This window comes from Pongo abelii, chromosome Y (assembly GCF_028885655.2).
Source record: "Pongo abelii isolate AG06213 chromosome Y, NHGRI_mPonAbe1-v2.0_pri, whole genome shotgun sequence".
Classification (NCBI taxonomy): Eukaryota; Metazoa; Chordata; class Mammalia; order Primates; family Hominidae; genus Pongo; species Pongo abelii.
Window position 1 is genome coordinate 42,389,573 of NC_072009.2, and position 16,071 is coordinate 42,405,643.

At 40.6% G+C, this 16,071-nt stretch overlaps 1 pseudogene; it reads left to right on the forward strand.

The window, feature by feature from the left end:
- Nucleotides 1-2,650: 2,650 nt before the first annotated feature.
- LOC129053182 (tubulin beta-8 chain-like) lies at nt 2,651-4,926 on the forward strand (annotated as a pseudogene).
- Nucleotides 4,927-16,071: the final 11,145 nt, after the last annotated feature.

Genomic DNA, 16,071 nt, shown 5'->3' on the forward strand with positions numbered 1-16,071 from the left:
GAGCTATTGCTGCTACAACTTTTCTAGTAGGCAAAACTAATAAACTAACATTAGGACAGCACCTACAGGTTTTTGACCCCACACCAAGAGAAGGTCTTCCTAGAAGATAAATGGCACCAGTGGATAATAGGAGAATATTTATGACTGTATCAGGCCTAATTGCTAGACACTCCAGACATAACTCTTAAAGACTGCCAAACCATAAATGCAGCTACGTATTGGCCAGAGTCCACAGATGCACCCAGCCTTTCTGGCATACAGGTTGTATTATTCTATTTTCATGCTGCTAGTAAAGGCATATCTGAGGCTGGGTAATTTATAAAGAAGAGAGGTTTAATTGACTCACAGTTCTACATGATTGGGGAGGCCTCACACTCGTGGCAGAAGGCAAATGAGGAGCAAAGTCACATCTCTTACATGCAACAGGAAAAAGACATTGTGTAGGGAAACTCCCTTTTATAAAGCCACCAGCTGTAATCCCATCATTTTGGGAGTCCAAGGTGGTGGATCACCTGAGGTAAGGAGTTTGAAACCAGCCTGGCCCACATGGTGAAAGCCCATCTGTACTAAAACTACAAAAATTAGCCAAGCATGGTGGTGGGTACTTGTAATCTCAGCTACTCAGGAGGCTGAGATAGGAGAATACCTGGAACTCGGATGTAGAAGTTGCAGGGAGCCGAGATCATGCTCTTGTGTTGTAGCCTGGGCCACAGAGAAAGACTATGTATCAAGAATAAATAAATAAATTAATTAATTGAATAAATAAATAAGCCATTAGCTCTCATGAGGCTTATTCACTGTCATGAGAACAGCATGAAAAAGACCCATCCCCTGATTCAATTACCTCCCCCTGGGTCACTCTCATGATACATGGGAATTATGGGAGCTACAATTCAAGATAATATTTGACTGGGGACACAGCTAAAGCATGTCACAGGTTATAAAACAGATTTATTCTAGAAGGTCAGACTTAAGAGAGATGAGCCCCTTGACCATCCCAAGGCAGAGTGGTTAACAGATGCAAGTTCTTTTATACATCAGGAAAACAGAAGAGCTAGATATACTCATTAGCACAAGAGAATCAAGGCACAAGCATTGCTACCCTCTACCTCAGCTCAGAAAGCTGAGTTAATTGAACTTACTAGGCCCCTGCAGTTGGGAAAGGATTTAAACATTAACATTTACACTGATTCCAAGTATGATCTTTTAGTGCTTCATTCTAATGCTGCAGTTTGGAATGGGTAAGGACTCCTGACCCCAAGGGCTTTTCCATAAAACATCATTCAGATTTTTAGCTTGTTAGAATGCTGTTTTGCTGCCAAAACTGACTATAATTAATTGCAGAGGATATCAAAAGAGAGACTTATTATGTAAAAGGAAATGCCCTAGTAGATGCCCCAGCCAAGACCCATGCACTGAAAGGGCCAATTAAGCTATGGGCATGCTGGTCAGCATACATATAACTATGTCAGAATACTCTGAAGAAGTACAAAATTGGGCCAGGTATTGCAATTCAGTCCAGGGCCTCTCTGGCTGTCTGAATGATGGTAATAAATTACTAATGCCAAGTACCAATCATAGGAATATAATTCAGCACTTTCATGATTCTTTTCACCCTAGAAGAGATTCTTTGTTTTTGTTAATGTCTCATTTGTTTATAGGGGTAAATCTTTTCAAGACAATAAAACAGGTGACTCAGCCCTGTGAGCTCTGTTCCTGACATGACCCAAATGGCCAGCAATTTTCTCCTTCTCCAGTCAAGCCTGTCCAACATTGAGGAATCTATCCAGGTGAGAACTGGCAACTCAGATTTACTCTGATGCCTTCCTGCAGGTGATTCAAATATTTGCTAATGCTTACTGATACCTTCACTGGATAGATCGAGGCATTCCCCACCCCATCTGAAAAGTGTTTACCAGAAGAAATAACTCCTCAGTTTGGGTAATCTAAAAGCCTGCAAAGTGACAATGGTCCATTTTCAGGTGTATCCCAACACCTATCCTCAGCTTTAGGAATCCAGTATTACCTTCACTCTGCATAGAGACCACAGTCCTCTGGAATGGTGAAAGGGCTAATCCTACTCTAAAGAAGACTCATGCTAAATCAGATGCCTGACTATCTCTAACACCCATAGCTGACTGCGAGTTTGGACTGCTCCAAAGTAAAACTTACAATTAAGTCCTGTTGAGTTAACATATGGAAGGCCTTTCCTAACCACATATTTCCTAATAGATGAAAAGACTCATCAATTACAAAAATATGTCATCGGTCTAGGATAGGTGCAAGGCACTCTGAATATTGAAATAAGAGGCTTCCCTTCCCACATGGGAGGAAAATTCAGTTTTATGTCAGCTACGGATTTAAACTAACTAAAGATGTGGGAGGAAGTTCTCCAGCTGACCAGATTTCCCCAACATCCAAAGGACCACAGCAAGGCCACCTGAGTTCCCCAACAGATGTTCAACTCCAAGGGATTCACAGGTGGGTACATCTGTGTGGAAGTAAAGCTGTTGCTTATTCTGGGAGCCCAATCCAAGGCTGAGGGAGGTGGGCGAGTGTCCATTTAAACTTTGGCAGAGGGCAGGCTGGGTCGTTGCACATCTGCTCTTCCCTCTCAAATTTCTCCTGCTGCCCTAATCCCATCTTGGCCATGAGGGAGGTTGTGCTCACGCAGACCTGGCAGTGCAGGAACCAGATCGGTGCCAAGGTTGGCATCTGGGGCTCTGAGGTCCCAGCTCTGGCGTGCTGGGTGGCCAGGGAAGATGTTGGCACTGGCAGTGACAGGGGTGGTGCCACTGCATTGCAGACCCTGGGCTCCCTGCCATGGATGCAGTGGAACTGGAAGACTGGTGAGGCAGCCGAGGTGGACTCCAGGGACACGGCAGCCTAGGGATGTTGGTGTGGATGAGGGTGGGGGTGGTAGAGGAGCTAGGAGAGGGGCAGGTGTGCCTCCAGATTCCTGGGCTCAGTGACTTGGCCCTGGCCTGTCTGGCCCCTCCAATCTCTTGCAGTTCTGGGGGGTGATCTCTGATGAACATCCTATCAACTCTGCTGACACCTGCCACAGGGACAGCAACCTGCAGCTGGAGCGCATCAACATGTACTAACTACAATGAGGCCAGCGTTGAGAACCCAGTCCTCTGATTGCTGTTCTGGGAAGAGCGGCCCTCCCCTTGCTGATACCCTTCAGCCCCACTCAGGGGTCTGGTATGTGCCCTGCACTGTGCTCGTGGACCTGGAGCCGGGCACCATGGACTCTGTGTGCTCGGGGCCCTTCGGGCTGATCTTCAGGCCAACAACTTCATCTTTGTTGAGCTGCGAGTGAAGACTGCCGTGAGGCTCTTTAGCCAGGACAGCTCATCTAGCAGTTCCCAAAGGTCATCACTGTGGGAACTGTGGAGCTAGGGCTCCTGAACATCTTCCTATGCTCTGAGTCACTCAATCTACCTCTCCTAAATGGGCTTTGGGAGGAAGGCCCAGGTGTCTCTTTAAGGTGAGAAGCTACCATTGTAAACTCCCTGCAGGGAGCTGAGCTGAGTCCGTGGCTACTGTCTTCCCTGAAAATGGGCAGGAGCCACCTACAGTAAGGTCTGTTAGCATGTCTGAGGTTTGAGTCCTGACTTAATTTCTAACAGGGGAGGCTGCTGTCCTGTAACTCTGGGGTAGAGTGTTTCATTTGCTCCACCTGCAGGATGAATGGTGCTTTCACCTTACATGTGACACTTGGTCCATTTTTCATTGTGGTTGTGACCACTGTTGACTGTATACCTGGCTATGAAGTGACTGACTGTACTGTCTTACAGGTCAGTGTGGGGCCGGAAACAAGGCCAAGGGGCACTAAACAGAAGGTGTGGAGCTGATGGAGTCAGTGATGGACATTGTCAGAAAGGAGTGTGAAAGCTGTGAATGCCTGCAGGGTTTCCAGCTGACCCACTCCCTGGGTGGGGGGACTGTGTCTGGGATGAGTACGCTTCTCATTAGTAAGATCCAGGAGGAGTGTCCAGACAGGATCATAAACACATTCAGCATCCTGCCCTAGTCCAAGGTGACAGACACCGTGGTGGAACCTACAATGCCACCCTCTCAGTCCACCAGCTCATAGAAAATGCAGATGAGACCTTTTGCTTAGATAATGAAGCTCTATATGACATCTATTCCAGAACCCTAAAACTGCCCACACCCACCTATGGTGATGTGAACCATCTGTTATCTGCTACCATGAGTGGGGTCACCATGGGCCTGTACTTCCCCAGTCAGCCAAATGCTGACCTGCAGAAGCTGGCTGTGAACATGGTCCCATTTCCCAGGCCGCATTTCTTCATGCCTCGCTTTGCCCCACTGACCAGCCAGGGCAGCCAGCATTACCGGGCCCTGACTGTGGCTGAGCTTACCCAGCAGATGTTTGATGCTAAGAATATGACGGCTGCCCCAGTCATGGCCACTACCTAATGGTGGCTGCCATTTTCAGGGGTTGCATGCCCATGAAGAGGGTGGGTGAACAAACATTCAACATTCAAAATAAGAACAGCAGCTACTTTGCTGACTGGCTACCCCAAAACATGTATACGTATGTAACTAACCTGCACATTGTGCACATGTTCCATAAAACCTAAAGTATAACAGTAATTAAAAAAAAAAAAAACAGCCATCAGTGACATCTCACCCCAGGGGCTAAAAGTGTTGGCCACCTTCATGGGCAACAGCACGGCTATCCAGGAACTCTTCAAGCATGTCTCAGAACAGGTTACAGCAATGTTCAAGTGCAAGGTCTTCCTCCACTGGTACATGGGCAAGAGCATGGATGAGACAGAGTTCACTGAGGCCAAGAGCAACATGAATGACCTGGTGCCGGAAACCTAGCAGTACCAGGATGCCATGGCTGAGGAGGAAGAATTTGAGGAGTGTGCTGAGGAGGAGGTGGCCTAGAACTTTCCTTTTCTTGGGTAAAGGATGGAAATTATGTGGATTCTTTATTGTGTTCTGACAGCCCTGTGTCACTATGCAATTGTTCATTTGTGTCTTTTCATCTTCTTCTGATGCATTTTAAAGCATTTTTATGGTATGTGATTTTGCCTACTAAAGTATTCTCATAACATCTTGTTTCACCTCTAACTTCTTTCTATAGGCTCTCTGTCTACTACTGCCAGATGTGCTTAGTTGTCCTGCAAGGCTGAAGCTGTCTGGGCTTATCACATGCCCAGGAACAAGCATTCCAGTGGTTCCAGGAGGGGTTGGCATGGGCTGTGGATGTGGCAGGAAGGCTTCACATGAACTTATGGATGTGCTGGGACTTGGGCAGCTATGTGGTGGGAAACCTGTTTCTGAAGGCAAGCCTTGGGTTATCCCATGTAACAAACTTCCAGGGAAACAGCTGGCCCTCTGTTTCTGGAACTTTAAAAGTGGTCAGTGTCCCTGGTGGACAATGTCCCAAAGTCCCACCTCAGGGTAGGAATGTGGTCTGACAGCTGATTCTGAACCAGCATTGAAGGGTGGGAAAGTAGGACCCCAGCCACTCTATCACCATGATGGCCTGGGTGTGAACATGTGGCTTCATTCTCTTAATGAGGTGGGCATGGGGTATCTGGCACGAGCTGTTGGGCAGGAATCAAGCCCAGTGTCTGCTCACATGCACTGAACCCTATGTAGGTGATTAGGTCCTGGGGGCCATAGATGGTGGCTGCTGGGCCTGTGTGCTTGGGGCAGTTTCTCCAAAGGCACAGATAGAGTTTCTGAACAGGACCTGGGGAGACAGGCAGATGCTCACAAGTGTTGCTTCCCCCAAGTGGCAATCAGTGAGAAAAACACCTGAGTGGAGTTCTTACCTGTCCCAGTCTGGGGGTCTGATGCTCTCTGGAAAGGTGATTAATGCACACTGTCTGCTGTCTCTCTGTCCCCCACTCCAAAACTTCAGGGCAAAAATAATCCAAGATTGTCAGGATGAGACTGGTGAGGGTGGCACCTTTGGGGATAGGTCTTTTAGCCTGGCAGAATCTCCACCCCAGGCTTCTTGGGGAGCCTGGACTTCAAAGCCTGCTTTGGGGAAGCTGTCAACAGATGTGTGTGTGAGCTGAGTACTGGGCAGCATGACAAGACAGTGCTCTTCTACCTAGCTCTTGTAGAAATTGTCGGTGGCCTGTGTAATTACCTCTTGGCAATTCCCACCCCACCCTCATCACACACATAAGCTGAAGCCAGCATAGCCTGGGGGTGGGAAGATGTACAGGTTCTACCACAGGACCCCTGGGCCTACCCACCTGCCCCAGGTGTGTCAGGGAAAACAGGTGAGGCCCCTTTCTTTTTGTTTACTGAATGTTGGCAATGGCCTTTTGCAGCCAAATGGGAACAGGCAAGCAGGAGAGTGCCTCATCTTGAAAGAAGTGGCTCCTGGAAGCAGCTGGGAGGTGGCAGAGGTCCCACATACTCCCTTAACCTGTTCTCAGATCAGGAAAAGGGGTCTCTGTGACAGCCCTCCTCAGAGGCTCTCACTCTCTGAGGGGTGTCCTTGCCCACCCAGGTTTGCCCCCATCTGAAATGTCTTTGCATGGAACTGGTTGGGAAGGTTCAGCTGCAGCAACTGGAACCTACCCACATCTAGTATCTCCACTGACACATGGGGTCAGATGTTCCTCCTGGAGTGGTACACCCAGAGTGGCAGAGAAGGTAAGTCACTGCTGCAGTTCCCAATGGGTCTGAATGTGGATCAGACTTGGTACCCATGTATTTCCCAATTACCTGGTTCCATCTGGGGGCTTCATGGACAGGATTGGTCCTTTTCCAGGCCTCTTTTCCATATGCCAGCTACAGGCCCAGATTTCCAAAGTAATTGGAGCCCCCCTTCCAGCCTGGCAAGCATGGCTTGTTGTGGCAGAAGGACATCAAGTCTACAGGCAGCAGAACCTGTCTGGGTATGTTCTCTACCCCTGGAGGCCCCTGGTTGTTTACCTGTTTGGGTGATAGTCGGCTTAGGAACTCACCATTCTTGTAGGACTTCAGAACTATATAGACAGGGGCCCAGGAGGGAGCAGAGGCTGGCAGGTAACCAGTGTAGTGAGGGTTGTAGGGCTCAGTTTGGTCTTGCAGGGAATTCAAGGAGGTTTGGATTTGCTGAAGTTGTAGACAAGTTTGGGCTTGGATATGGAAACAACATGGATCAGGGGCCTTTCTGCATGCAGAAGTCTAAGTAGTTGCACATTGATGCATCGATAAATGTTCCTCACCTGGAGCACAGCTGTGGATAGAAGCTGGGAGAGCTGTGGAGGTAAGAGGAGGAGGAGGCAAAATGAGTCTCAGGGCAGCCACAGCAGCCACACAGAGCCTCTGCAAGTGAGATGCTGATCCAGCCTGTTGGTCACTTAGAAGCTGCTTGGCTGGCTGCAGATCACCTGACCTCTGCTTACCAGTAAAAGGGGGTTGCATTAGCACTACCTTCCGGGACTTCTGCAGCTTGAAGGGGAAGCACAGACCACAGTCTGAGAAAGCACCTAACTCAGGCAAGCTTCTCCAAGAGCACCACATCAGATTAACATCCAACCTGTACGGGACACCATGAAATCTCCCCACCCCTCATTCCAACTGTAAGGAAAGGGAGTCTCTGTCCTAGGGGAACAAGCATGGACATATTTATGCAGTGGGCACATGGCCCAGGTTGGGGAAAGGCCCTCGGATGCATGCTGGTTTCACCAACAATCTGTGGGTTGAGTTCGGCCTGGACCCCTGGACCCCAGAAGTCCAGTACCCCCCTGCATGGGACAGGACTGGGAGGTGGGTAGGAGGGCTGAGCTTTGATGGAAGCCATTATCTGGCTTCATGTTAAGTGGTACAGGTGGTTGTTGGTGGCTCAGTTTTGCAGGACCTGGGTGATCACCCAAGGAGTGAAAATTGCCTTTTTATGAGAAATTGCCAAAACTAATGCAAGCTCATCTGTTGAAAAGGTGAGTAATGCTGACAGTTGGCTTCACCTGCCCCTTCCTCACACGTAACTAGTGTTCAGGGGTGGGTTTTGTTCCTTTCCAGGCTTTCCCCTTTGCATGTAGCTATCTGCACGTACTTTGGCATATACACACACACTTTCCCTGGAGGGGTTACCTTTTTTTTTTTTGTTTGGTGAGATAACTAGTGAGGCAGCCTGACACTTGCTTATCTTGTCTTTTAAGTGTGGAGTCCTCCATGGAATGGGCATTGGGTACTTACTAGCTGGCATCTGCCAGCTGTTTGGTTGCCCCAGTTTCTGCCCTTCACAGACATGCTGGCCACCTGGTGTGACATTTGCAGCTAGTATGAGACAAGTGGATCAGGTACATTATAAACTGAAAAAACACACAACATGCAGAGGGAAAGAATAAATGACCATGTGTGCACTGCTCTGCTAAAGTCCTCATCACATAACTGAGATGACAAACATTTTTTTCACCTAACATTTGGGCCCTGAGAAAGGGCATTTATGTTTTACCTTTTATTTATAACAGAGTTAGAAGAAATATTACCAGGCCTTCTTTTCCATTATCCCCAACTCCCACTTTACTCCCTCGAGTTCACCTACCTCTGAGAGAAAGAGGAGCTCGCCTGGTTAATGAGAGCCTGAAATTATTTGAGGCAGGTCACAGTGTAAAGGTCATACTGATTCTGTCTCTTTGTGAATCACTTGCTCAGCTCAGGCATTTCATAGCTCCCTGTATACAGGTAGATGTGTTAAACTCCTAGCCTGCTTTCTTGGCTTGATACATGCCTGAGAGCATGTGAGAGTGCCTAAGGTCTAGGCTCATTGGAGGACTGTTCTGCCCACCCTGTCTCATCTCTCCAGCTCAGCCTGCATGCATGCCTTCTCTCATCTGATTTCTGAGTAGGGGATGGGAGGTCTCACACTGACCTTAAGTTTATGTGACTTTTTCCACCTCTGCTTTCCAAGGCAGCCTCTGCTGTGGGAATTGTAAGGAGATTTGTGAAGTCAGTATCTACCTTTCTTGTGTGGGTGTTTTATAAATTAGAGCCCTGGAGGGGAATAAATGTTAAAGGTACAACAAACCCCTAACCTATAAACATCTAAGCCTGGACATTTTTTGGTGGTAAAATGTATATAACATTCTATTTTTACCATGTTTAAATATACAGTTCAGTATATTCAGTGTTGTAAAACCATCTCCTTTATCCATATCTACAACTTCTGTATCATCCTAAACTGAAAGACTATACCCATAAATAAGTCTTTGAATGGAAGACTCATGCATTTGACTCCATAAAACTTAAAACTTTCTAAGAGAGAAAAATACTTCAAATGATGCATAGACTGTGGAAATAGATCTGCAACATACATGACAGACAAAAAGCTAATTTGGATAATATATATATCCTAAATTATTAAAAGACCAGCAGCAAAATTGAAAAATGGGCAAGGATGTAAGGAAACAGTTCAAAGAAACATATAGATTTTTAAATATTTGCTGATTTTTTACTGTGGTAAAATAAGTGTAACAGAAAATTTAATTACATTAGGCACAAATACATTGCTGTGAAACTATCACTGCTATCCATTTTCAAACCTGCTTTATCATCCCAAAGTGAAACTCTGTATCCACAGAACAATAGCTCCCCATTTCCCTTCCCCCTATCCCCTGGAAACCACATCCCACTTTCTGTGTCTATGAATTTAACTGCTGTAGGTTCGTTATAAAAGTGAAAAGCAGAGAGTATTTGCATTTTTTGTTTTAATCTTTTCAAGGTTTATGTTATAGGATGTATTAGAATTTATTTTCTTTGTAATGCTGAATAATATATCATTGTGTGTATTGCTCATATTTGCTTATCCATTCATCTGTAGAGGGACCTTTGGGCTTTTTCTACCCTTTGGCTATTGTGAGTGCTGCTATAAACATGGGTGTGCAAATTCCCACTTTCAGTTTTCTGGGGTATAGGTCCAGATGTGGAATTACTGAATCATATAGTGATTACTGTTTTCCACAGTGGCTGTGTCACCTTACTTCCCCACCAGCAGAGTGCGGGAGTCCTGACTTCTCCACATCCAGCATTTGCTGCTTTCTGGGGCTTTGTTGTTTGTTTTGGTTTGCTGGTGGTGGTTTTTTTGATGGCAGCTATACTTGTATGTGTCAGTTGGTATTGCATTGTGGTTTGGATGTCCTTTTTTTTCATAATTACTGATGCTGAGCTCCTTATACTTCTTTAAAGAATTGTATATTGTAAAACCTTTGCTCATGTTTAAGTTTGATTGTTTTGTTGTTGTTGCTGAGGTTTTTATATAGCCTGGATATTAATTACTTACAAAATACATAAACATGTGAATATTTTCTCCCCCTATGTGAATTGTATTTTGAATCTATTGATTGTATCTTCAGATACACCAAAGCTTTTCACTTTGATGAAGTTATTTTTATGTATTGTTGTTTTTGTTGTTGTCTATGCTTTCACTGACATATCCAAGAAATTATTGCCAGATTCTCTGTTATGAAACTGTTTTCCTTTGTTTTTTTCTAAGGGTTTTATAGTTTTAGCTCTTACAATTAGATGTTTGGTCTATTTTAAATTAAGTTTTTTGTATGGTGTAAAGTAAGGGTCGAACTTCATTGTTTTTCATGTAAATATTCATTTGTTAACACCATTTTTAAAATACTGTCCTTTCCCATTGAATAGTTTGGACTCCCTTGTTAAAAATCATGACTATATTTTTCGGTTTTTTATTTCTATTGCATTGGTCTTTATGTCTGTCTCTATGCTGGTACAACATTGTCTTTGGTACTGAACCATTGCAGTAAGTTTGAAACCAGGAGGTGTTAGCCCTCAAACTTTGTGAGTTTTTAAGATTGATTTGGCTACTTGGGGTTTTTTGAGACCTCATCTGAATTTTAGAAGAGGTTTTTCTATTTTTGCAAATATTGGAATTTTTATAGTGATTTTATTGAACTCATGGATGACTATTGATAACAATGGCATCTTGACAAGGTTTTGTCTTCCAATCCATAATAAACACATGATGTCTTTTCATTTATCTGTGTCATCTTTAATATTTTTCTGCAATGTTCATAGTTTTTGCTGTACAGGTTTTTCATTTCCTTGGTTAGGTTTGTTTCTAATATGTTATTGTTTTGATGCTATCATAAATGATACTGTTGTCTTGATTTCTTCTTCACATAGTTTATCATTATTGCAGGAATAAAACTAATTTTTGTGTATTGATTTTGTATCCTGCAGTTTTGATGAATTTTATTTATTGCATCTGACAGTTTAACTCACAGAAAGTAAAAGATTTTTAACATATAAGATTATGTCATCTGTGAACAGATAATTTTATTTTTTAAAAAATTGGATTATCTTTTATTCTTTTACTTGACTTTTTGTTTTAACTAACTAGAATCTTCAGTACTAAATTAAATAGAAGTAGTAAAAGCAGGCATCCTTGTTTTTGCTCTTAGAGTAAAAGCTTTCAGTCTTTCACCATAATGTTGGCTGTGTGTGTGCTTTTTTTAATGTAACATTACATCGATGTTTTATTTCTTTTTATGGTTCATTAAGTACATTTTTATCATGAATGTGGGTTAAATTTTGACAAATTCTTTTCTTTGATTAAAATGATCATCTGAAGGTTTTTTCCTTCTTTATGTTAACGTGATCTTACACTGATTTTCATGTGTTGGAACATACTTTTATTTCAGGAGTCATTCATAGTGTGTATACACTATACTCATTCATAGTGTGTAATCCTTTTAATGTACTGATAAATTTGAATTGCTGGTATTTTGTTGAGGATTTCTGAATCAGCATTTGTAAGGGATGTTTGTAGTTTTCTTATGGTGTCTTTTTCTGGCTTGGTATCAGAGTAGTACTAGTCTCATAGAATAAGTTAGAAAATGTTACCTCCTCTTCAACATTTTGAAAAAGCTTGAGAAAAACTGGCGTTAATTCTGCATTAAACGTTGGGTAGAATTCAATGGTGAAGCCATCTGGTCCAGGCTTTTTTTGTTGCTAGGTTTTTGATTACTGATGCAATCTTCTTGCTGAATCTCTTTGCTGAATAGGTTTATTCAATTTTTCTCATTCAGTCTTAGTAGGTTTTTTGTTTCTAGGAATTTGTTCATTTTATTTATGTTATTCAATTTTTAAGGGTACAGTTTCTTATGGCACTCTCTTAAGTTCTTTTTTTACTCCAGAAATTTGGTAGTAAAGTACAAATTTTATTTTTGAGTTTTGTAATTTGAGTATTCTTTTTTTTCTTAGTCAATCTAGTTAAAGGTTTGTCAGTTTTGTTGAACTTTTTCAGAGAACAAACTTGGTTTTGTTGTTTTTCAGTATTTTTCAATTCTCTGTTTCACTTATTTCCACTGCTATTTTTATCAGTTATTTTTCTACCTTTTAGTTGTTCTCTCTTTTTCCCTCTGTTTTTATTTCATTAGGTATAAAGTTAAGTTGTTGATTTGATATCTTACTTTTTACAACCATTTGTCGCTATAAATTTTTCTCTTATGCTACTGTTTTTGATGTATGTCTTAACTTTTGGTATTTCATATTTTTAATTTGTCTCTAGATATTTTCTGTTTTCTCTTGTGATTTCTTCTTTTATCCATCCTTGAGTGTTTAATACCTGTATTTTTAGACATAAAATGTGTAACCTACAGAATTTTCCTGATTTGTTACAATTTTATTTTTGTAAATTTTTATTTCAGAATTAAATGTGTGTATCAACATTTGCTATGTTCTCATAAACTTTGTAATACATGGAGATTCCTGGCCCACCTATGCAAGCCTCTACAAGAATATTATTTTGAAGCATTTAACCTTCTATTTTAATATTCCAAAAGTCTATATGAAATTGAGATCTTGGTTTCTGAGATTAAATCATGGTGGGTGACTGAGAAATCTTTAAAAATTAGTCAAAACTTAAAATTAAGTTAAAGTTTACCTTCAAGATTCAACCTGAAGGAGTCACTCTGTATTGCCGGTGATAAAAAAACAAGCCTTTATTGGAATAAAAGCAAATTTCAGAGAATTTTTTTTCCCCTGGTTGACATCAAAATTAGAAGCTATAAAAATTTTATGGCCTTAGGCACTTTTTACTTTAGAATTCCCATTTTTTCTATTTAAAATTTTTCTAAACAGATTCCTGTGTATTTGAAAGAAATAATTTTTTAGTTGAAATGCTTATGCAGTTTTTAAGAAATTAAAGCTGTTGTGCTTATTCTTGCTTTAAATAGTTTATTTAATGTAACTACATTTTAAGACTTTGATTGTTAAGTTTCTCTAAACTTTGGTTAAGAAGCAGAAAGCATTACATGAGATTTTTGACATATGCTTTCAAGAAATCTCTTTTAAAAATCTTAAAGGTAGAACTATTAAATTTAACATAAAATTGAATCTTTAATTATGTATTTGCATAATTTGAAAAAGTATGTCTCAAAGTTTTTTTAATGCCCAAGTATGATACATATTTTCCTTTAGTAATATGAGGATAATATTTGTAGTTACCATGAGCTAACTATATGCCACATTACATGAGAAATTCTTCATGTATACTTATCTTCTAATCTTCAGATTTGTCTAATAAGTTTGGCAGTTTTATTATCTCCATTTTTATAACCATTACACTCGATTCATTATACAGCCTCATCATTTTTCTGTGCTTGATTCTTTATGTATGTTTATGTTTGTTCATGTGCTTTTATTTCTAAAAAAAAATAGAAATTAGAAATTTGAAAACTGAGATTTAAAAGTGGGATAAATTGTCCATGGGACACCCAGCTATGAGACACAGAGCCAGGATAAAAACTGGCATCTGTCTGACTCTAATACCTGTGATGTTAACCACTGTAATTGCAGAAAAACTTCCTTGATCATTCTACATTAATTTACTTTTCTGTCTCTTTCTTCTTTCATTCTTCATTTTTGTTCTTAGTACTCATTACAACTCGACATGCGTGTGTAGATTTTTTATGGAGACGGGGTCTTGCTCTGATAATCATACATGTATATTTTTAATTTGCTATCTTTCTCTCTTGCTGTTTCATTCACTGTTCTCCTAAAACAATTCCAGGCATTTGGACTGATTCATAGGTATTTGTTGTTACTTAAATAAGTGAATGAAATTGGTGTATTCTGTACAGCTTCAGTGCATATATTATTAAAATTGTTATAGATTTTGTGTTTTCCTCTGTTTAAATTTTTCTTTCTATATGGCAGCACTCCCCAGTCTTTTCAGCACTAGGGACTAGTTTCATGGAAGACAACTTATCCACGGACTGGGCAGGGGGATAGTTTCAGGATGATTCAAATACATTACATTTATTTTGTACTTTATTATATTGCATTGTAATATATAATGAAATAGTTATACAACTCACTGTAAGGTAGAATCAGTGGGAATCTTGAGCTTGTTTTCCTGCAACTAGACAATTCCATCAGATGGTGATGGGAGACAGTGACACTCAAAATATGGTGCTTATGTCCAGTCTACTTCATAATTTTGTTTTGATTGCTGTCACTGCTTCACAAAGACAGGATTTTGGAAATGGAAGCAGGAGTTTCAGTAATACTATTGACAAAGAAATATCAATGCTCCTCTGCAGGACAGCAATGGCTTCACTATTCTTAAATTTTACATATCATTTGCTATTATTGGTTCTCTCTGTTCTTATTTTTTTTCTGATATCTCTCCTCTTAAATGGTACATATAATCCTGTTATTTTATTTCTAAATTTTTAAGGCTTTTCAATGCCTGCAGGTCTTTACTGAATACCTCTATAATCATTTAAATCCAATTCTATTTCAATAACTAAGCTGCCCATTTGATATTTCCATTGGTTACTATACCTATCACAAACTTGATAAATCTGAAATTTGGTTTTATAGATACTTTTCTTGTAATAGTTTAAACATATATTCAAAATTTCTTTGAAACTCTTCAGAAAGTATGATCTTCAAAAAGTTCATGGGAAATGCATATTATGAAGAAATTCTGTGTAGATTTCAAAAATATTTTGTAACTAAATACACTTGTACTAACGTTGTTAAAACATGTCTGAACAGGATCTAATTTGAGGAATTATAATAAGGAAACTAAGACACCAGTTTGAAAAAAGATCCTATTAAGGCAAAATGAATTCTGCTAAAATTAAAGCAAGAATAAACATAAAATTTATGTCAATTTTGGGTGAAAGAATAGTAAAATAACTAACTCTTTGTAACAATTTATGAAGACAATGCCCCCCAACATTCACAAGTATACAAATGAATAACTCATTTAAAGAAGGGATGATCAGGTGTTGAAGATAAAGCCCATAGTGGAAGACAATTCACATTAATTCACCAGAAAAGATATTAATCTTGTTCATGCCATGCTTTAAGAATGACAACAGTATAAGCAACTGTCAACACCACAGCCATCTCAATTGGTTACATTTTCACAATTTTGAAAAATTTTCCACTCAATAGATTTGAAAACTCTTTTTCCTAGATCAGCTGCAGACAAGAACAGAGCTTTCAACTGAAATTATACGTAAATGTTATCAAGATCCTGAAGCATTTCCTCAAATAATTGTTTGAGGTAGTCAAACACAGCTGTTCCATGAAATTTTCAAGACAAAACACAATTAAAACAATGGCTACCAAGAGGTAAAAGTGGTCCAGTCTTAGCAAAAGGTTGCTGGTGTAGAACAAAGCTCATAGCAACAGTGTCTTAGGGTGCTCAAGGCATTTTGCCTGTTGGCTTTCTAGAGGCCCAAAAAGAAAACAAAACAAATCAATGCAAAATGATACAAAATGAAATAACATGTGCTATTATGGAGTATTTTGAGACAGTTAGCCAAAGCTTTAGGGGAAATATTTCCAGAAAATTTTACCATAGTATTCTCCTCCACTAAAACAATGCTCCTCCTCATTCTTCTCATTAAAAAAAATAAATAAATAAAATAAAGACAATTTTGCCAGAGTTTCCATGGAAAATTATTAAGCAACCACCTTTTAACCCTGATTTGGCTCCCTCTAACTTCTTTTTCTCTTCTGATTTTAAAACAGATTTAAAGGACACCCATTTTTCTTCAGTTAATAATGTAAAAGAGACTTTCCTGACATGAT